Consider the following 23,190-nt stretch of genomic DNA (forward strand, 5'->3'; position numbering starts at 1 on the left):
CTTTTTATATCTATAATTATATTAAAAAAATATTATCATTTGATTTTGCTTAAGGTGATCAGACATACACCCACTTTTTATTTTTGCCTTGAAATTTTTGTAGTACTACATTAAAATCCAAACTTTTGACCAATCAATTATTTTTTTCTCTAGATAAGGCCTAGTAGCATAGAAACTAAATTCAATTTCCTATAGATTATTTTCTTAAAAATTTTTGATATAAAGTCCATAACCATTTTAAAATTATTTGTCAAGTTGACATAACCCTATTTTGCTGGTTTTTCACTACCACTTAAGGCCATAGTTTGGTTGACCATGATCCTACACATACCCTTGAAGTGCATGAAGATTCATCTACTAAGCCATCCCATGACTAATTTTCAAGGAACTCAACATCTCCCAAAATGATGGTGTTCTTGGTGATTGGATCATACAGCCTGTACGCCTTTAATTCCAAGCTATAATTAGTGAAGATACACTTCACACCTTTATCATCCATCTTTTTCCTTTATTCCTTTGGTGCATGTGCATATGCTACACATATGAACACTCTCAAGTGTTCAACTATCCATCTATTCCTTGACCTTGCATCAAGAGGAATCTTGTCACAAACTGACTTTGTAGGAAACTCATTTATCAAATATACCGCTATTTCTACAACCTCTCCCTAATATTTAGTTGGGAGTTCCTTTTCTTGCATCAAGCTTCTTGCCATCTCAACATTGGTCCTATTTTTCCTCTCAGCTACTCCATTTTTTTGTGGAGTATAAATAGTTGTGAGATCCTTCTTGATGCCATTCTTCCTACAAAAATTTACAAAAAAATTGGAGGTATACTCCCCTCCTCTATCTAACCTAAGGACCTTTACATAGTGTCCACATTCTTTTTCAACTAGGTCTTTAAATTCAACAAATTTATCAAATCTTTCAAATTTTCTTTTCAAGAAATACACCTAGGTGAACCGACAATACTGGGTACCACTTTTGTGGCACAAAGAAAATCACAAAACGATGCAAAATTCCCATATTTGATTTTACATATGTTCGAGTGAACTAATCAATGATGTTCGCACAAACATAAAAAATTGAATGTTCACATGAACATGTTTAGTTTTAAAAATGGATGTTCACCTGAACTTCTCTTATTAATATGTATGGGTGAACTTCTTTTTACAGTAATTTTGAGATAAAAAGCTCATTTTTCCCATTTTCTTGTTCATTTTTACGATGAGGTGAATTTGATCTAGACGTTGGAGAAAACATATCAGATTCGTAAGCGAGCTACATCACTTTGTGTCATTCTCCTCCAGATTTTGGTCATTTTGTTATTTCAGGTATGTTTATATGTTATTATTTGAATGTTTTCTCTATTTTTAATATTTTCAAAGCATATTTTCTTGTTAATTTAATATTTTTATTGCTTATTTATGTTAGTTAATTCTATTAGTTTATCATTTATAATTTTTGTGTATTTGTTAGTTACATATGAGTGTTATTAGAAAATACATTAGAAATTATTTTAAAACATTAGTGTGGAATATTAGAAAAAATTTATTTTAGTATTAGAAAACAAATTTTTTTAAAAAAATAGTGTTAAATTAGATAAATATTAGAAAATATTATAAAAAAATTAGAAAATATTTTTAAAATGTTAATCTACAATATCAAAAAGATATTAGTATAACATTAGGAAAAAAAAATTAGAAAAATATTAGTTTTATTAGAAAAACATTATATTTATATTAGAAAAACATTAGAAAATATTAAAAAATAATAGTGTAAAATATTAAAGAAAAATATTAGAAAATATTTTTTAAAATTAGTATAACATTAGGAAACAAATTTTGAAAAGTATTAGTTTTAATAGAAAAACATTACATTTATATTAGAAAAACATTAGCAATTATTTAAAAATATTACTATAGAATATTAGAAAAATATTAATTTAGCATTAGGAAACAAATTTAGGAAAAAAATTACTGTTAAATTACATAAATATTAGAAAATATTAGAATATTAGAAAAATATTTTAAAATATCAAAAAATGTTAATCTAAAATATGAGAAAAATATTAGTATAACACTAGGAAACAAATTTAGGAAAAAATAGTTTTATTAGAAAAATGTTAGAAAAACATTACATTTATATTAGAAAATATTAGAAAATATTTTTAAAAATATTAATCTAGAAAATATTAGAGAAATATTACAATATATTAGAAAAATATTACAAAACTCTAGAAAATATTAGAGAAATATTACAATATACTAGAAAAATATTTAAAAATATTTAAAAAATAGTAGTGTAGAATATTAGAAAATAAATTTAGAAAAAAATTAGTTTAATTAGAAAAATATTAATTATATTAGAAAAACATTAGTTTAATTAGAAAAAAATTTAGAAAAATATTGGTTTTATTAGAAAAATATTAGAAAAAACAAATTTAGAAAATATTAGTTTTATTGAAAAAACATTACATTTAAATATTAGAAAAACATTAGGAAATATATTTAAAAATATTAGTCTAGAAAATTAGAAAATATTAGAAAAGCATTATAAAATATTAAAAAAAATATTGTAGAATATTAGAAAAACATTACTTGAAATATTAAAAAAATGTTAATGTCAATATTAGAAAAATAAATTAGTATAACATTAGAAAATATTAGTATTTAACATTAAAGAAAATAAACTAGTATATAACATTAGAAAATATTAGAAAGACATTACAAAATATTAGAAAAATATTATAAAATATTAGAAAAAATATTACAAAATATTAGAAAAAATATTTAACAAAATATCAAAAAAATATTAGAAAAAACAAAGAAAAACATTAGTGTAGAAAATTAGAAAATATTAGAACTCTATCTCCAACCCTTTAACCCTAACCCTAATCTAACCCTAGAGTTCCATAACTAAAACCCTAATCTAACCCTAGAATTGTAACCCTAACCTAATCCTAACTAAAAACTAAAACCCTAATCTAACTCAAACTCTAATCTAATCGTAATCCTAGAAATCAAACCCTAACCTAACTCAAACCCTAATCTAAATGAAACCCTATTCAATCCCAAAAATCTAACTCAAACCCTAATCTAATTATAACCCTAGAAATAAAACCCTAACCAAACCATAACCAAACCATAACTCAAACCCTAATCTAATCGTAACTGAAAACTAAAATCCTAATCTAATCCTAAATGAAAACTCAAACCCTAATCTAAATGAAATCCTAATCAAACCCTAATCTAATTGTAACCCTATAAATCAAACCCTAACCAAACTCTAATCTAAATCAAACCCTAATCATACCCTAATCTTTAACTCAAACCCTAATCTAAATCAAATTGTAATCAAACCCTAATCTAATCCTAACTAAAAACTCAAATCCTAATCTAAATCAAACCCTAATGATGAACCCTAATCTAATCATAACCCTAGAAATCAAACCCTAACCAAACCCTAATCTAACTCAAACCCTTTAAATCAAACCCTAATCTAACTCAAACCTTAATTTAACCATAACCCTAACCAAACCCTTTAATCTACGACTTAAACCCTAATCTAAATCAAATCCTAATCTTCAACTCAAATCCTAATCTAATCATAACTATAATCTAACTAGATAACCCTAACCTAACCTTAACAGTAAGTGAAACCCTAATCTAACCCTAACTAAAACCCTAATATAATCCTAACTTCAAACTCAAACCCTAATCTAACTCAAACTCTAATATAATCCTAACTGAAAACTGATACTCAAATCTAACTCAAACTCTAATGTAATCCTCACTGAAAACTCAAACCCTGATCTTATTCAAACCCTAATCTAAATGAAATCATAATCAAACCCTAATCTAACTATAACCCTTTAAATAAAACCCAAACCAAACCCTAATCTAAATCATACCTTAATCTTTAACTCAAACCCTAATCTAAATCATGTTGGATACAATTGTTCAATTGTGTGTTGTCTTTGATGTTACACAAATGTCATATCAGTTATCAGTCAGAGTCTACCGAGCTCAGTTGGTCAGCAAGACAAAAGACAGAGTCTACCAAGCTCAAAAGGTTTGCAAGAAGGTTTATAGTGTCTACCAAGCATTCTCAGACTTTACCTTATGCAGATAGTTATTACCGAGCTTTCAAGGTTAACAACGAAAATTCAGTGTCTATCGTGCTTACTTGGTCATCAAAGGAAATATGGTAGAGAATAGCTCTTACCAAGCTCTCATGGTCAACGAAGGAGATTCAGTTCTTACTGAGTTAACTCGGCAGTCAAAGGATTTCACAAAATTTGTAGTGTTAACCGAGTTGAGGTGGTTAACTCAAGAAATTATTTTTGGAGCAGTCTTTACCAAGCAGGGTCAGCCAATGAAGGATTTCATTTTTTTGGGAAATAAAGTTTATTTGTTTAATGTAATACTTGTAGCTGACTGATGTATTATTTATTGGTAAATGTAACTTGTAAATGCGCTGACTTGATAATCTGAATGGTATATATAAGAGGTCAAGTTGCAAATTCTAATTGGTGGATTTGATGTGATATGAATGTGAAGGAGGAATGATTATTGTGAGAGTGAATTTTGAAGGATGACAAGAGATCATTAAGGAGAAACAAAGCTATATTTGATCAAGGAGGATCTAATGGTGTAGAATAGAGATCTATATTCAGAAAATTCAGTTGCATCTTATTCAGGTCAATTCATTGTTACTTTCTAACCATTGTAGCAGTGATTTCAAAATCTTTTAATAGAGTTGGTTTAACAGCCATTTTGTAAATCCTCTAACAAGGTGACAGTTTAGTTGAATTATTCTAAAGACCTCTAGAAAGGCCACTCTTAATAGGGTGATTAAATCCTCTAACAGGGTCACACCTAACAATGTGTTTTGTAATCTTTAACAGGGTTGGCTCCTAACAGGGCTCACTTCAAAAGAGTGAAAATTAGTAGCTAGTTACTTGGTGGTTTTTCCCATATTGGGTTTCCACGTTAAATCTGGTGTCTCTTGTGTTCATGTTATTTACTTTTGCATGCATGTTAATAATTATGAATGCTTAAAGATCAGTAACAAATTAATCTACCGAGTTACAACATTTTTGTGAATGTTTACTAAGTGACATCAAAAAGTAACTTGTTGACATCTAAGGGATCTGTGGATTTGTTTTTGTGGTAACTAATTCAACCCCCCTCTTAGTTACTCCATCTATAATTCCAACAAATCAAACCCTTATTAAACCCTAATCTAATCCTAAAACCCTAATCTAACTCAAACCCTAATCTAAATCAAATCCTAATCATGAACCCTAATCTAATCGTAACCCTAGAAATTAAACCCTAACCAAACCCTAATCTAACTCAAACCTTAATCTAAATCAAAAACTTTAAATCAAACCCTAATCTAACTTAAACCTTAATGTAATTGTAACCCTAATCAAACCCTTTAATCTAAAAATCAAACCATAATCTTTAACTCAAATCCTAATCTAATTGTAACCCTAATCTAACTACATAAGCCTAACCTAACCCTAACTATAATTAAAACCCTAATCTAACCCTAACTCAAATTGAAACCCTAATCTAACTCAAACCCTAATATAATCCTAACTTCAAACTCAAACCCTAATATAATCCTAACTAAAAATTGAAACCCTAATCTAACTCAAACTCTAACGTAATCCTAAATAAAAACTCAAACCCTAATCTAACTCAAACTCTAATGTAATCCTAACAAAAATTCAAACCCCAATCTAGAAATGAAACCCTAATCTAACTCAAACTCAAATGTAATCCTAACTAAAAGCTCAAACCCTAATCTAACTTGAGCTCTAATGTAGTCCTAACTAAAAACTAAAACCCTAATCTAAATGAAACCCTAACAAAAACCTAATCTAACTCAAACCCTAATCTAACCGTAACCCTATATGTAATCATATCCTTGATAACATCTCTACTATTTGATGAAGGAGGAGTGTTCTCAATCCAAAATGATATGACTAAATTTTTTAATCCCTCATTAATCCTATCAAAATGAGGTGCTCAATTACCCAATTTCCTTCCATAGTATTGTTATATTCTTATTTACAATAGACATCAACATCACTTTTCTTGCCATGGACTTATCTTTAGTTTGAGACTAGTTTCCTATGTTTCTCAAACCTTGTTTAACATTTTCAATCATTTCAGTTTGTATGTTAGAAAATCTTCTCTTCTTTGATGTTGTGTCTACACCTAACAATTTTAATGCCTCTTGCAACTTCTTTTGTGTAAGAAAAAGTGAAAGCAACTGAGCTTGTTCAAGTGTTTGAATGTTATCAAATTTAGTCATTATTTCTCTTATCTTCTTATTCATTGACCTTTTCTTAGAAAAACTTAAGGGTTGAACAATAGCTACAAGTATTCTCAATTTATCCACATCCATTTTAAGTAAATGATCTACATTTTTATGATAAATTTCATTCTTTGCAGATTGGGAAATATTTATGAATTTGTCCATACTAGTTCTTGTTAGAGTAATTATTTATTACACTTATTAATTAGATCATGTTGATTTAATTAATTAAGTTCTTTTATTAGTCTAGTCACTTAAGCTTTCTCTTAGGTGCATATAATTAATATTTTATATAATTATAATGCTCAAACTTAGTTTTCTTTCCCTTTAGGGTTTCGTTCACCTTTAATGTTGAACTTTTGTACTTTTTATTTTCATAACTTGGAATACAATTTTGCTCTCACACTGTTGAGATTTTCCAAGCTCTGCTTTTTCATTCTCTAGTTTCTCATTGTAGGATATTTGCATGTAGGTGTTCTTGGTGATCTGTGAAGTTGGTTTTCTCAACTTCTACATGGTACCAAAGCAGACTTGATGCTTCCTCATCTAAAGATTCTTGAAACCATGATTCAGAGATAGAAACCCCAGCTCTTTCAGGATTTTTTTCTTCAATAAGGAGAAGGGCAATTTTTCAAGGCACTTTGGACCCAAACAGACACCGCCATTGAGTCTGGAAGGCCCGTTATAGTAAGGATTCATATAAAAAAAATTGTTTTTGGCTTCTTGGAATCTAGGAAAAAAATTTGGGCCCCCTACAGGCACCCATACAAACTCTGCATGGAAAAAAATTTTAAAAATCAAAAAAAATGCAAGACGTTGGTGCTTTGTCCAATGGCCACCATAGCATCTCTCTTGCACCATCAGCACTCAACTCCACAGGCTCCACCAGGTTCTCCTCCCAAGTGCCACCTCTACCAACAATGCAACTACCTTATACCTCCATTAGCCTACGTCAGCATTCTGGCCACTAACATCATAAATTTAATGCTGAAGTCACTTCCCAATGACACATCAAATTGTTTTGGTCACTAATGTCATCTCTGCTGATGCCATCTTTTTAGCAGTTGGCATCATCTTTCTAGTTGTTGACATCATCAAACCAAGGGCCAAATTTTTTTGCTAGCAATGTACGGCTGTCAAATTTTTTCTCAGGTCTATATTTTTCTAGTGAGCACCTCTTTTGGACCTACAGTCTTTTTTTGCCCATAACTTGAGCATATGAAGGTGTTTTTTCGATCTAAAAGAAGTGTTAAAAAGCTAGTTTAGAGACGAAGACAATGGTGCTAGTTTAGTTTTATTTTGAGATTTGTTTGAGCTTCCAATTTCGGCATTGAAGTAGAGGCTTCTATTTCCTTCTTCTCTGCATCTGAAATCCAGGTTCTTTTCTCAGTTTTTATGCTTTCTATATTTATTTTCTTTGGTATTTGAGGGATATCATTATCTGTTGTGGGTGGGGGGATTTTATTTTTTGTACTTTAATTTAGAAAAAAGCCCTTTTATTTCCATGTTCTTGTCTCAATGTTGGATCCTCCTGTGACCCAGCTCATGCCACACAACTATCACACCTAGAAAGCACAAATGACTAGGCTTCTCATGTCATGAGGTCTATGGTCATGTCTGGATGAGAACCAACGTGTTCTACAGTGCCCTTTTGAGGTTCTTCAGCATAGAAACAAAATGGATGAGGCCATGGGATTGATTGCACTGAACATTTCAAATAGTCAACTATTTCACTTGGATGGTTTGGCCACTCCTTGGGCTATTTGGACCAAGTTCTACAATTTGTTTGGCACAGTGAATGAGTTTTTGGCATTATAGCTTGATGAAGAGTTAACTTCCTTGTCACCAACTAGCTTCTCCACCATTGAAGACTTCTTGATGAAGTTCAAATCTTTGTGTACAGTCTTGCAAGGATGTGGTAAAAATAAAACAAATGATGAGTGTAGTTTTTTGATACTCTCAAAGTTGTGAGGACAGTATGAGATCTTTTCTTCCACTTTCTACTCCACTATGGATGCCTTGGGTAATAGACATCAAATGCCTTCTTTTGAGACATTTTGTGATCAATTGACACAAGAACATGCTAAGATCCAATAGGTGGATGCCTCTAGCTCTTCCAGCAAAGCATTGGTTGCTCAGACTTCTCAAGGGAAACCAAAATAGAAAGCCAAACTAAAGAAAGATACACCAAAAACTAATGCCAAACCTCCAACTAACCCTTTCAAGGGTAAATTTGCTTCAAATTCTACTGATTCTACCTCCAAGACTAAGAAGAAATCAACTAAGAGCTATAATTTTTGTGGAAAGGATGGACATCTTGTTTCTAGGTGTTGGAAACATTTGGAGGCTTTAGAGGAAGCCATGCAAGAGCATCACATTTCAGCTCCTAAGTCTACATCCCCCCCTGTAGGGAAAGGTTTCGCTCTTACTACACAAGCTATGACTTTTGGGCCTACTTGGATTCTTGATTTTTGTGCCTCTCACCATATGAAAAACACTTAGTAGTTGGTCAGCTCACTCGCTCCTTGTGCTACTTCATAGATTGTTGTTGGAAACTCATCACATCTTTCAATCATGGGTTCTAGTTCTATTGCATTAACTAGGGATTCCTTTTAGGATGTACTTTTTGTCCATGACATATTGACAAACCTATTGTCCATTTATTAGATTTTCCACTTTGGCTCTGGTAAGATAGTTGAGTTCTCACCACATGATGTGGTTATTCAAGATTTACTTGATTCTGAGATGATTGTGGCTACTGGGAGTATTGATTATGCATCTCACCTCTACAGTTTTGATGGATTTGAGTCCTCTCATGAAACAAGTTCTTGTCTTGTACCACATGTAGATTTAGTAAGCAGACTTTGGCATGAGTGTTTTGGCCATGTCAATTACAGATATCTTCAGTAGATGAGCACACAGGCACTTGTTCTTGGGCTTCCCCAGATTTCCTACACAGATGGTGTTTGTTAGGGGTGTGCACTTGGCAAACAACATAGGGATCCTTTTCCACATGGACGAGCCACTCGTGCCTTGGCACCATTGGAGTTGATTCATAGTGACCTCATGTCATTTCCCACTCCTCCTTTTATAGGTGCCAAATATGTGTGTACTTTCATTGATGACTTCTCCAAACGTACATGGGTGTACTTTAAAAAGTACAAGTCTAATGTCTTCAATTCATTTTGAGTCTTTAAGAAATTTGTTGAGAAGCAGTCTGGTCTTTTGATTTGGTGGATACACATAGATAATGGGGGGGAGTATGTGAACCAAGCTTTTAGGGATTTTTGCTCTGAACATGGTCTTCAGCATCAATTTTCAGTGCCCTACACCCCTCAGCAGAATGGTGTGGCTGAATGAAAGAATGAAACCATTCAAAAGATGGCTAATTGTATGATTCATTCTAGTTCAATGGATTCATGTTTTGGGTAGAGGCAGTCAATTGTGCCAACTATATTTAGAATCAGATCCCTCACAACATAGTTTGAAATATGACTCCTGAGGAGGCTTGATCTCATGTCAAGCCTGATGTATCTTCATTCTAAGTTTTCGGTAGTGAAGCATGGGCATTTATCCCAGATGTTCAGAGGAGAGCCATGGAGTGGAAGAGTTGGCACCTCATTTTTGTTGGCTATTGTGAGGATGTTAAGGCCTACAAGTTGTTTGATTTTTCCTATTTCAATGGGATGTCTAGTTTGACGAGTGCCTTCCTGTAGTAGATACCCTATCTCTAGAGTCTACTTCACTTACCACTACAGCCTTATCCTTTCAACTCTCTTTTTTGGATGATGAGGATGATGATCATGTTGATCCCCATTTACCTCCACCACAAGATCCTCCCTAGATGCCTAAATGGGCTCGAGCTATAGTTGAGGTTGCAAGATCTCTAGCCGGTGACCCTACCACTTCCCGTCACACCCATTCACATACTACAGGTTCTAGTCTTCTTAGTCATGTTATTTTTGATGACCCTCAGACATTTGCAGTAGCAACAGGACATCCTAAGTGGGATAGTGCAATGGAGGAGGAGTATTCTTCTTTGACGAAGAGTTGTACTTGGGATCTTTGTTCTCTTCCTAAGGGAAGAAAGTTAGTGTGATGCAAATGGTTGTCTTGTAGTAAGTTTTCTATTAATGGTTCCATTTATAAGTGCAAGGCGCATCTTGTTGTGAAGGGTTTTTCATAGGTCGAGGATATTGATTACACTAAGACATTTTCTCCTGTCACCAAGATGAATTCTATTCACCTTGTTTTATCCCTCGCAGCTTCTCAAGGATGGCCCATTTTTCAGATGGATGCGAAGAGTGCATTCTTGCACAGTGATCTTATTGAGGAGATTTACATGGAGTAGCCTCAGGGATTTGTGTGGGATTCCTCCTTGGTTTGCAGACTATGACACTCATTGTATGGTCTCAAACAGGCCCCTCGGGCTTGGTATGAGAAGATGGACTCTTTTCTGCTTTCTTCAAGCTTCACCCATTGCCATTCCAATCCTACAGTCTACATTCAATGTCTTGAGGCTGAGGTTTTGATCCTTGTACTATATTTTGATGATCTTCTTCTCATAGGTAGCTTGTCCTCTATGATTATGGTTGTCTAGAGAGCATTGATGGACTAGTTTGATATGACCGATCTGGGTCTTCTACACTAATTTCTAAGTCTCCAGATTGTTCAGTCCTCTACTATCAATTTTTTTTCATCAGCAGAAGTATGCTCTTGACATGCTTCGAGGCTTTAAGATGCTTGGTTATTAGCCTGCTCCAACACCTTTTTAGTCCGGTGTCACCCTGTCTACCTCCTGTCCTTCACCTTCAGTGGATCCTACATTATATTGGCAGTTGGTTGGTAGCTTGTTGTACCTGACACACACTTGCCCTGATCTCTCCTTTGTAGTGGGTCTTGTCTCTAGGTTCTCACATGATCCTCATGAGAGTCATTGGCAAGCTGCCAAGAATATTTTGAGATGCATTCAGGGCACATTGATGTATGGCATTCATTACATAGTAAGGACTCCTCACATTATTGGCTACACGGACTCAAATTGGGTTGGTGATGTTGATGATTGGAAGTCTACTTCTAGTTTTTTTTTTGTCTTGGCTCTAGTCCTATCACATGCTCGTGCAAGAAGCAACATGCTCATGCACTTTCATCTACAGAGGCTGAGTATCAAGCAGCGGTGCTTGCTATTTAGGAGATTTTATGGCTTTGGTAGCTAATGACTGAGTTTAGCTTTCCTCCTGATCGTCCCACTATTCTATGGTGCGATAATCAAAGTGTTATTCATATTTCCTACAACCCAGTGGAGCATCAATGCACTAAACACATTAAGCTTCATATGCATTTCATCCATCATCTAATCCAGGACAGTGTTCTCTCTTTGGAGTACATTTCCACTGATGCACATGTTGTTGATATCTTCACCAAGTCATTTGTATCGCCTCACTATCTTCAATTGCAGTCTATGCTTGGGGTCTCGAAAGTTGTCCTTGGGGGGTCTTCTTGAGGCCTTCCTTCCTTCATGTTTTTTTAGCTTGTTTGTTTTATCTCTTTTTGGAGAGGGGTTTTTCCCACTAGGTTTTCTCCCTTGTCTCTGGTTTACAGAGATTTCCTTATTTTGGGTACCTGATCAGGCCTTGTTGTTGGGACCCTTTTTTCCTATTTTCATAGCTTTGCTAGGTTATCTTCCTCCTAAGCTTTGCTTAAGGGAGGGTGTTAGAGTAATTATTTATTACACTTATTAATTAGATTGTGTTGATTTAATTAATTAAGTCATTTTATTACTCTAGTCGCTTAAGCTTTCTCTTAGGTGCATATAATTAATATTTTATATTATTTATAATGCACAAACCTAGTTTTCTTTCCCTCTAGGGTTTCATTCACCTTTAAGGTTGAACTTTTGTTATTTTTGTTTTCATAACTTGGAATACAATTTTTCTCTCACACTGTTGAGATTTTCCAAGCTCTGCTTTTTCATTCTCTGGTTTCTCTTCATTACAGGATATTTGCGTGTAGGTGTTCTTGGTGATTTGTGAAGTTGGTTTTCTCAACTTCTATAGTTCTTGCACCCAGTCTCGACCTTTCTCTAACTTCTATTATTGGAATTTCTATAGGGAACGATCTTGAGCCTTCTCCAACATTCATTGTTTGAGATTTTGTAGGGAAAGATTTTGACCCTTCTCCAACTTCTGTTATTTGAACATCTATATGTAGTGATCTTGAACCTTCTTCAACATTCATTGTTTGAGATTCCATAGGGAGCGTTCCTGACCCTTCTCCCATATGCACTTCTTCTACTTTTGTTGAGCCTCCTTCAATATTTCCTTCACCTTGTTTAAATAAGATTGATACATAATTAAATTCAAGACCATAAAAATAAATTTTATATCTATATATATATATATATATATATATATAGAGAGAGAGAGAGAGAGAGAGAGTTACAAACCTTGTTTGATTTAATGATAATGTGTCACCATCTTCTGAAGATTCCTTTGTTCTACTTCATCAAATCTCTTCCTTGCATTTTTTTTTTTCCTTCCTTTATTGTTTCCCATCAAAAAATCATAAAAATAAAAAATTTACCGTTGCCTTAATAAATTCACAGTAACTTTATAAAAATGTTGCAATAACTTTAAAACATTCCACTTCACTATCAATTTTTTGTCCTTACTATAGGCGACGTCATGTTTTTTGTTTTTTTGACATGTTTGTGCGAACACAAATTATTTTACATGTTATCATGTACATGTTAATTTATAAAATTTTGGTGCTCTTTTCTTAAAAAAATGAAATTGGCTATTTTGACCCACAAAATTGAGATTGAATGATCTCCTACTGTAAAATAAAAAATGTCAATTTGTGTTGCTCAGAGAAAGCTTTCCAAGGACTATAATTGTATTACATATTATATTAATTAAGACTTTCAAATATGAGTTTAAATCATTATAGGTTCGTTACTAATTGAACATCAATTGAATTCAATACTTTGGAAAAATTTGTAAATTAAGTCAAAAAAATTTGAAAAATATCTAGGAAATAGTTTGTTGAGATAACTTTCTATTAAAAAAAAGAAATTAGATTTATGATAAATTGAGCTCAAGTTATCTATGTCAAAATGAACGTATGTCTAAATTACGATTGATATCACTTCAAAACTTCATAAACTATACAATATTCAACCAAATTGAATCAAACCAAATGCATCCTCTAGATATTGATGTTAAAAATCCAACACTGAAAGAATTATTTCATTATCATTTCTAGAAAATAAGTTATGCATGTCAAGCAGACTATCACTCTTTAAAAATATTGATTTTTTATATGTACCACTTTTTGGAGGAGAATAAAAAATTGACTCAAATGAAAAAATTTAAGTTAATAAATATGGTTACAAAGTAGTAATAGAGTACTAGAAATCACTAGTTTACGTCATCTTGAAATTATTCATAGATTTAGAGATATAGTCACTCAAATTATTTCAAAAATATTGATTTTAGTCTCAAAATTGGTCAAAAGTTGGAGCCCATTATTGTGGGATCACCCACCCATGTCCTACAACTGAAATCATCTATAAATGTCATAAATTAAGTACTCCCCCCAATAGAAGTAATTTTCATAGGGCCAACTAAAGTAGAATGCACCAATTCTAACGGTGCCCTTACACTTCTAGAATTACTAGAATTGAAGGGAAGCCTATGTTGCTTACCCAAAATACAAGCCTCACACTTGTCACATGAATTAACAATACTTGGAAAACCATCTACCATACTTTTCTTGGACAATAAATTTAAACTAGCAAAGTTTGATGTCCATACCTGAGATGTTATAGCTTGGAGAGCTCTTCAATCACACTCCTAAGAGTTGATTGCTAATGTACTGTTGTACATGCATGCTTAGGAGGTGCAGCACTAAATTGAGAAGAGAAAAATGTCACTATCTATAAGGGAAACATTTGGTTCTTTTTCATTTGAATTACTACAAGTATTATTTTACTCTCATCCTTTTCATGAATGACACACTTGTCATTTTCCATCAGCAACTTGTAACCATTTTCAATGAGTTGTCCAACACTCAACAAATTGAGCTTCATACTCAGGGAAAAATATACATTGTGTGTCTCCTTATTCTCACCTTGCTTGGTGCTGACCATGATAGATCCCTTTCCCACAATGGGAATGGTTCCATTATTTCTCATCTTAATTTCAAACTTGAAACTTATATCAGTGAAAGAGAATAAACTTTCATTACCACTCATGTGGTTGCTACAACCACTATTCAAGTACCATACTTCATGGCTACCTTCTTCACCAATGTTGCACATGATGAAGGTTGAGGGATTATTTGCATTTACCATGTTCACATTAGCCACATTTGCACTCTGTCTTGGCTTATCACCCTGCTTCTTCTAGCATTCACTAGCATAATGTCCAAACTTATGATAGTAGTAGCATTCTACATTTCTCGTATTGGAGTTTTAATTCTTCTTACCTCCTCTAGAGTTGTTTTGAGAGGTGATTACTCCCTCTTGGTTACTTACTCATCCTAAGCTTTCTGCACTAGCATTCCTATGACCATTCCTTCCATGACCTCTACTTTTTGAACCTCTACTAGAGCCATTTCTTCTTCTCCCCCTATCTCATAAATTTTCTTGAGCCTTGAAAGACTACTTTTGGGAAGTTGTTGATCTATTGATCTAGTGCTCATGGATTTGAAGAGTTCCCATGAACTCATCCATGGTCAATGTGGTGAGTTCCTTTTCTTCCTCAATGGTCATTACAAGATTTTCATGTCTCCAAGATAAACTCCTTAATATCTTCTCCACTATCATTTTCTCTTCATACTCTTCTCCATTTGATTTGAGTTGGTTTATCAAAGTGGAGAATTATGAGATGAAATTTGCAATAGGTTCATTGTCCTTTATCTAAAGGTTATCAAACTCCCTTCTAATCATTTTTATGTTTACTACTTTGACCTTATCAGTCCCCTTGAATTTTTTCTTAAGGATATTCCATGCTTCCTTTGATAATTTGCTACTAAAATCTTGGGAAAAATAGTTTCTGTCATTGCTGCCTCAATCAGACTTAATGATTTTGTATCCTTTCTTCTTGACTCCTTCAACTAAGTCTTCTGAGAGTTTGTTAAGGCAACATACTATGTTGAGTTAGTTACATCTTTAAACCTATTGATCACAAACTCCCACAAATCATTAGCTACCATTATGGTTCTCATATTCTTTGCCCACATATCGCAATTCTATCTACTAAAGCATGATGGTTGCTTCCATATCTTTCCTGCATCTCCTGCCATGTCAAATATAGATGTGGGGCATCAAAGCTCTAATACCATACATGAGAAATACAACTTCACAACATTAAACAATTCTTGGAAAATAGTGGGTGCCGAGTGATAGGAAATGGGTGCCAAGTAAACACAATATGCTAAGGAACCAAATTGGAGAGCTCGATGGTAGTGTATGCCAAGTTTCTGGACAATAATGAGGCCCAAGTGAATTGGGTCACCAAAGGAGGGTGAAGCATGGAAGACTTGATAGCCAACCAACACTATGACTGAGTGAGCTTGGTCAATGAAGGGACCAAGTGAGCTTAGTTTTCTTGACAAGGAAACTTAGTTGGAAAACTGAATGAACTTGGTAGGCACAAAAGAACTTACACTAATTGAGTTCCCAAAAGGAGAGATTGGTTAACTAAGGAACCGAGTGAATTAGCAATAGAAAAACTAAACTAAACTTTTCCACAATTAAAACACAAGAATGATGAAAGAGAACATGAAACTCTAAACTTCTCAAATACTTAATGGAACATGCATGGTAAATAGAAAGGAGACAAAAAAGAGCCAAAACAACTGGATCGACTAGTATGCCTTATTGCTTACTTTCTATTCAATAATTGATTCAACTAAATACAAATTTGGGAGCATATGGTTTCAACCAAAAACAAAATGATTTAACCTATAACTTCTACTTGAAATGTAAACTTACAACACACAAGGTTGCATATAATAATGCCTAGAACAATCACTACTTTATAGGACAAACAAAAAATGAACTTACAAGGACCGAACTAATCTTGTGTTACTGCGACTCTGATCCTCTATTTTTCCTCCTACTCTATAAACTCTTCTCTGGTTATTCATCTCTCACCTACTCTGATATGTGGATCTTCTCTTTGTGTTGTATCAAATGAATAAGTTTCATCCCTTTTGTCTTGCATCAAAGACTTTTCCCTCTCTTTTCTAGAATCAAACTCACCTACCAAGTTGAATATTATCAGGCAGGTAGGTGGGCACATGACTCTAGGAAAACTAACTAGTTTTTCTGACAATTTATTCCTCTCCTAGTGCTTTAGTTTCCTTTCAATATTTCTTTTATCTTGCAAAGATTTTTCTTCTCATGTAGGCCACTCTAAAAAAGATCAAGAGTTTAATATATTAATGATAATTTGTAGAGGGACCATTCAAGGAATAAGCAAAGATTGTTGCTTTGATGGGTAGCTTTGATATTTTTCTTTATATTTGATGCCTCTATCATTTCCATTATCTCATATTTCTCATCTCAAACAAAGAAAAAAGATGAGGAAAAACATCAACAATCCTCAAGCCCCAATCCCAAAATAAACACATTCAAATCTCCAGGGAAAAAATAATGGCAATCTATTTAGCACCATCTTTGGCCATTTTCAACTATAATTTATCAACTAGTATGGTGTTTAGAGTAATTTCCAATGGAAAACACAGTAAATTGGGCATTCTTAAATTAGGTTAGGGTATTGAGCTTCTTCATGCACAATTTTTACAGCATAAGAAGAGGGTAGGGTTTTACAAAACAACAACAATAATATGTATAGGCAACATTTTAGAAAGATGCACATGACAATTTGCATAGTAGCTGATTACTATTCCACCCTACCACTAGTACATTATACCACTATTATCAACCAAAGGCCATTTTGGCTTCTCAAATTCTTTCTTTTTTTTTTTGTGATCTTCAAAAGGTCTAATTTTTTAGGGTACTTAAGTTTACTGTCAAAATTTTGACATTCATTAAGTTTAGTGTCAAAATTTCAACATTCCTCAAGTTTACTGTGAAAATTTTGGCGCATGTGGATTATAAACAAACAAAAACAGTGAAATTTGAAACACAATTTTCACTTTGTGAGTATCGATCAAGTTCCAGAGAAGTGTTAACGTCACTCCAACATTTTGATGACCCTTTGTATAGGGAAGCATAAATGATAGTGTCAAAAGAAGTTATTTTAGGTCAGAGATGATTTTTATTTATTTGTATGTGCAGAGCCATTTGAATCAATAGGAGGACCAAGAGCTTCCTTGATACAAAATCAAATAGGTACGTAACCATTTTTTGTAAAATTGTCTAGTTAATTACATTGTGGAGCTCTTCCCATAGAGGAGAATTTTTCCCTGTCCTCTTCAGCAATAACTATTATCCCCCACTTGATGGAAAGAAAGAATGCTCGATCAGGGGTACAGTATTTTTATAAAGGATGGGAAAAAATTTTCTGAAACAAAGAATATCAAGATTTGTTTTTTGGTTTATTTTTATTTTATCTTCCCTCCTCCTGCCAACCATATTGTCAGCTTGAATATAGGGTTGTAGAAATAAAAGCTAAGAATGTTAACCTAATTGAATTAACTTCATTAATTTGTATTCATATTCAATGTGATTTTCCCTAGAAATTTGGGATTTTATGCTACTATTTCTGAATCTTCTACTAGTTTTGTGGATCTCTATGTTTAAAACTTCTTCCACTATGTTGGGGCTTGATTCTTCTTCAAATTATACAAACTAAGTTCATGGATATACCCTACTTTTTGCTTGAGTTACTCCAATAATAATCAAGGTCATGGAATACTCTATTTATAGTATGGAGTATATCTACATGTTCAAAATATCAATATAAGGATCTCTTTTAGAAATGGTATGATATGGACATTATTTGTAGCTTTCAATTATCTAATTGATCAAATCTAACATTTTCACTCTCATCTAATTAAGAAAAATAGAAGTGAATTTTATTGAAGGATGAGATATAAATTGGGAATTTTCTGGAGGTGAGAATCTAGAATTAGGACAGAACATAATCCAATTTAGTATCTTCGCGATGATTGAAATCTGAATAGTTAGTTTTTTTAGATTTTGATTATTTCAGTTCAGAAACAAACCTACTGTTGATCTTCTGTATGGGGTATACTCATCAATAAATAAGGATTATTAGGGTGAGGATCAATCAATGCCTTGTTTAGACTCTGATAAATTTAGTAATATTGTTTATTTATCAAACTACTAATTTTAAAATTACGTAAATATTTTTGCTAACCTTACTCATATTGATAGTTTAAAATAACTACGATATTAAAGTAATGCTATAAGATATGAATTTCAAGATCCCATCTTTAATTAGTATCAAATTTCACATTTGTTATAGATTTAAATGGAGTTGATATTAAATATTTGAATAAAAATCAACAAAAATAGTTTTAAAAAGGGAAAGATTCTTAGATAATATAATATTTAATAGTAATCGAGGACTAACATTTAATGTGACATGAAGAACTCTTAAAATGTAGAGAGATAGGAAGGAACCTCATATCAAAAGCGTAACCTGGAATTGTTAAGGTGAGATGCTACACTTAAGGTTATTCTTAGAGAACCTTTAGCATAATTTCATACTATCATGATCTTCCCTCGATCATTGAATCAAGATGTAAAAGAAGGTATTCCTTTCTAAGTCCCCAAAGGTGATGTAGACATATGTATAAAAGTTCAAATTAAATTAGTCATTTTAAATCATGAAATTAAGAATAAAATGATAAAGAAGGGATAACCTTCATAAAGATCTGAAACTAGGGTATGCCCCTTTTAAGTATGTACTTTGTATAGGACCTAGGTCCTGGGCTAGACTAGAGGTTTTCTTCTCTATTCTTTCCTACCAATGCCCGATTGAACAAAAATACTTGTAATTTTATTTTATTTTATTAATATAATCTATAAGGCATAAATAAATCCATCTCAAACCCATCAAAATGAGAAAAGAAGATAGGGAATGAATGAAGAGTGGAGAAGAAGAAATAGATCTAACAAGACACTAAAAGCCTTACCATAAGAAAAACACCACACAAGCCCTCCATATTTACCAATAGAAAACCTAGAAGCACCCAATGGAAAGACAAAGTTTGAGAGAAATGACCAAACCCTCACTAAAAAGAAAGGTAGCCTAGCAACCCAACAATTAGATTTGGACAAATGAATGCTCAACTATAGAGGAATAAATAAATAAGAGATGGTCAAAAAACCTAGAAAGAGGTGGGGTAGAAGAGAAATTCAAAGCCCAAAATCACTCTTGCTCGAAACAAATGACAAAAGAATAGCTCCCACATGGTAGCCAAATATCCTAGAAAAGGGTATGACAACATCCAAAAATGGCAGCCACAAAGCTATGAGGAAGAGATCAAAGACCCCAAATGATAGACACAACCCCCCTTGTACTATAGAATAAAATTAGATTGTGCCTCTAGTAGAGAGAACCAAGAGACAAGCCCACACATTCATGCAACCAACACAAAATAGAGAACTAAACTTACAAACCATATGGGTCTCCATCATCATCCATAACATTTGTCGACTCTTCTTTCCTACTAGGAACCCTAGCATACCCACTCTTGCTTATTGGTAAACTCCCTTTTTTCTTCTTAATCATGAAAACTTGTTATGTACAATAAAGTATAATATTTATAAATATAAATGTATTTACTTCATTATATATACATTTCTATTACGATTATTATTCATATCCACTTTTTTAGTGTAGTAAATATGATGTTTATAAATTTCTTTTATTGATTTACAATATTAGTGTGCAATATACATTATTTTTAAGAGTGTATATATATATATATATATATATATATATATATATATATATATATACACACACATATATACATATATACATATACATATACATATATACATATATATACATATAGATACATATATAATATATATACATATATATACATATATATACATACATATGTATACATACATATATATATATATATATATATATACATATATATATATATATATATATATATATATGTACACACACACACACACATATATATATATGCACACACACACACACATATGTACATATATATATGTACACACATAGATATATATATATATATATATATACATACATATATATATATACATATATATATATATATATACATATATATATATATATACATATATATATATATATATATATATATATAAATTTTAAATTTGTGTGTGTGTGTGTGTGTACATGTGTGTGTGTGTGTGTGTGTGTGTGTGTGTGTGTGTGTGTGTGTGTATGTACATATATATATATATATATATGTACATATATATATATATGTACATATATATATATATATATATGTATATATGTATATATATATATGTACATATATATATATGTACATATATATATGTGTACATATATATATGTGTACATATATATATGTACATATATATATATGTACATATATATATATATATATGTACATATATATATATATATATATATATATATATACATACATATATATATATATATATGTGTGTGTGTGTGTGTGTGTGTGTGTGTGTGTGTGTGTGTGTGTGTGTGTGTGTGTGTACATATATAGAATCCAATTAAGAAATTTAGGTGAAGTTATGGACTTAGAAACTTGTTAAATGAATTTGATATTTTTTTATATAACTTAGTTTTTAATTTATTTTTTCTAATTTCATATTATTTTTATCACAAATAAAACATGTGAATTTACACATAATTTCTTTATATTTTTTATTATATATTTATATAGATTTTACTATTAGAATGTTTAGAATAACTAAGGGGGGAGGGGAGTAGGTGGATGAATAAGTTTTCCAAGGTCAAGATGTACCAATTAAACAAGAAAAAACTTAAACTACTTTAGATCTTCACTTTCATTAGCTCAGTCTCTATAGTCAACTTTTAATAACATCAACTAGTAGTCCACTATCCTAAATATAACAAACTTGTTGAATGAAAATATTAATATTAAATCATCATATATAACATCCACACAAGTTTGACACTAGGATTTAACATGGAAATCCAATCTAGGAAAAACCACAAGTAACATTTCACCAATCTTTTCACTCTTTTAAAGTAAGATCTGTTAGCAGCCAACTCTATTAAAGGTTACAAAACACACTGTTAAATGTAACCTTGTTAAAGGATTTAATCACCCTATTAGGAGTGTCCTTGTTAGATGAATTTAGAACATTCCATTTGAATGTCATCTTGATTAAAGGATTTTACGTATGACTATTAGGTCAACCTTTAAAGCATTTCAAACTGACGCAATGGTTATAAAGTAACAACAAGTTTGATCTGACAAATACAACTCACTTTTCAATTACAAATCTCAATTCAACTCAAATTTTTATTCAACAACTAACCTTCTTTGTCATCTAAGTCTTTGATTCACTTGGGAATCATTCAAGAAATCACTCTTCACTTGTTCTCAACTCTTCTCAACCTTATGCTTAAGTTCACCATTCAATAGCATGAAGAACTACTCCTCCTTTATTAAGTGATCCCTTGTGCGTTCTTAAATAGGAAATTTTGATCTTTTTCCATTTAAAAATCACCATAGATCTTAGGTTTAGGTTAGATTCATCAAATCCTTCCAAAATAATTTCTCCCCTTTCTGTTCTAGAAGCTTCTCCAAAATTCTCCTTGAATTCTAGCATAGAAATGTGCAAACATGATTTCTCTTTATTTAAATGTTCTAGTTCATCCATCCTTGTCTTCAACACACTTTACATATCCCAAGAAATGAACTCTATCAATTGGAAATTATGATTTCTCATAAACTATGAAAATGTTGGCCCTTGGCCATCACTATGTTCTAATGCTTGGTCATGACTGGATTACATAGTTGCTACTAATTTTCTTGTTTGGCACATATACTATCACTTGGTAAATATTAATGCTTCTAAATATGATATCATCAACAAAAATTTCATATAACAATACCTCATTGTTATTACTAGTCTTCAAATATGGATTGTTGTTATCATTAGTTCTTGCAGATCCAATCTTGACCAGATAATTGTGTAGCCTTTCATACCATGTTGTAGGGGATTTCTTCAAACCGTATAAAGCCTTGTGTAGCGTACAACCCATATTCTTTTTGCTTGGGTCAACAAAACCTTCTGACTACTCTATGCACACTTGTTCTTTAGGTATCAAGCATTCAAAAGTTTAAATTTGACATCCATCTGATATACCTTAAATCCTTTGGTAGAAGACTATGAAACTAGTGTTTTAACTCCATCTAGTCCTACAACAAGGAAAAATGTATGCCCGTAGCAAATACCATCTTCTTGTGCATATCCTTTGTATACCAGTCTATCATTGTCCCTTATGACTTCACCCTTTTAATTCAACTTGTTCTTGAATACCCACTTTGTTCCAATAGTGTATTTTTCTATAGGTCTAGATACCAATGTCCATGTTTTGTCTTCTCTATTTTCTCTATTTCTTCATTCATTGCTTGAATCCAATCTTCATTCTCCAAATCATCTTTCACTTATTTGGGGTCGAACTCAAAAAGTAAACATGTCTTGCTTCTGAGTCTCTTCCTTGTCATGACACCAAATTCTTTATCTCCAACAATTTTCTCAAGTGCATGATGTCTTCTCACATATTTTTCTAGTACATGTTTTTTTATTCTTTGATCTTCTATAGGTCCATCTTTAAAAATGATTTCAAGTTCATGTTCACTCTCTTGT

The sequence above is a fragment of the Cupressus sempervirens genome, chromosome 1 (genome assembly GCF_028749045.1).
Source record: "Cupressus sempervirens isolate cs-2001-9-10 chromosome 1, ASM2874904v1, whole genome shotgun sequence".
In the NCBI taxonomy this organism is placed as follows: domain Eukaryota; kingdom Viridiplantae; phylum Streptophyta; class Pinopsida; order Cupressales; family Cupressaceae; genus Cupressus; species Cupressus sempervirens.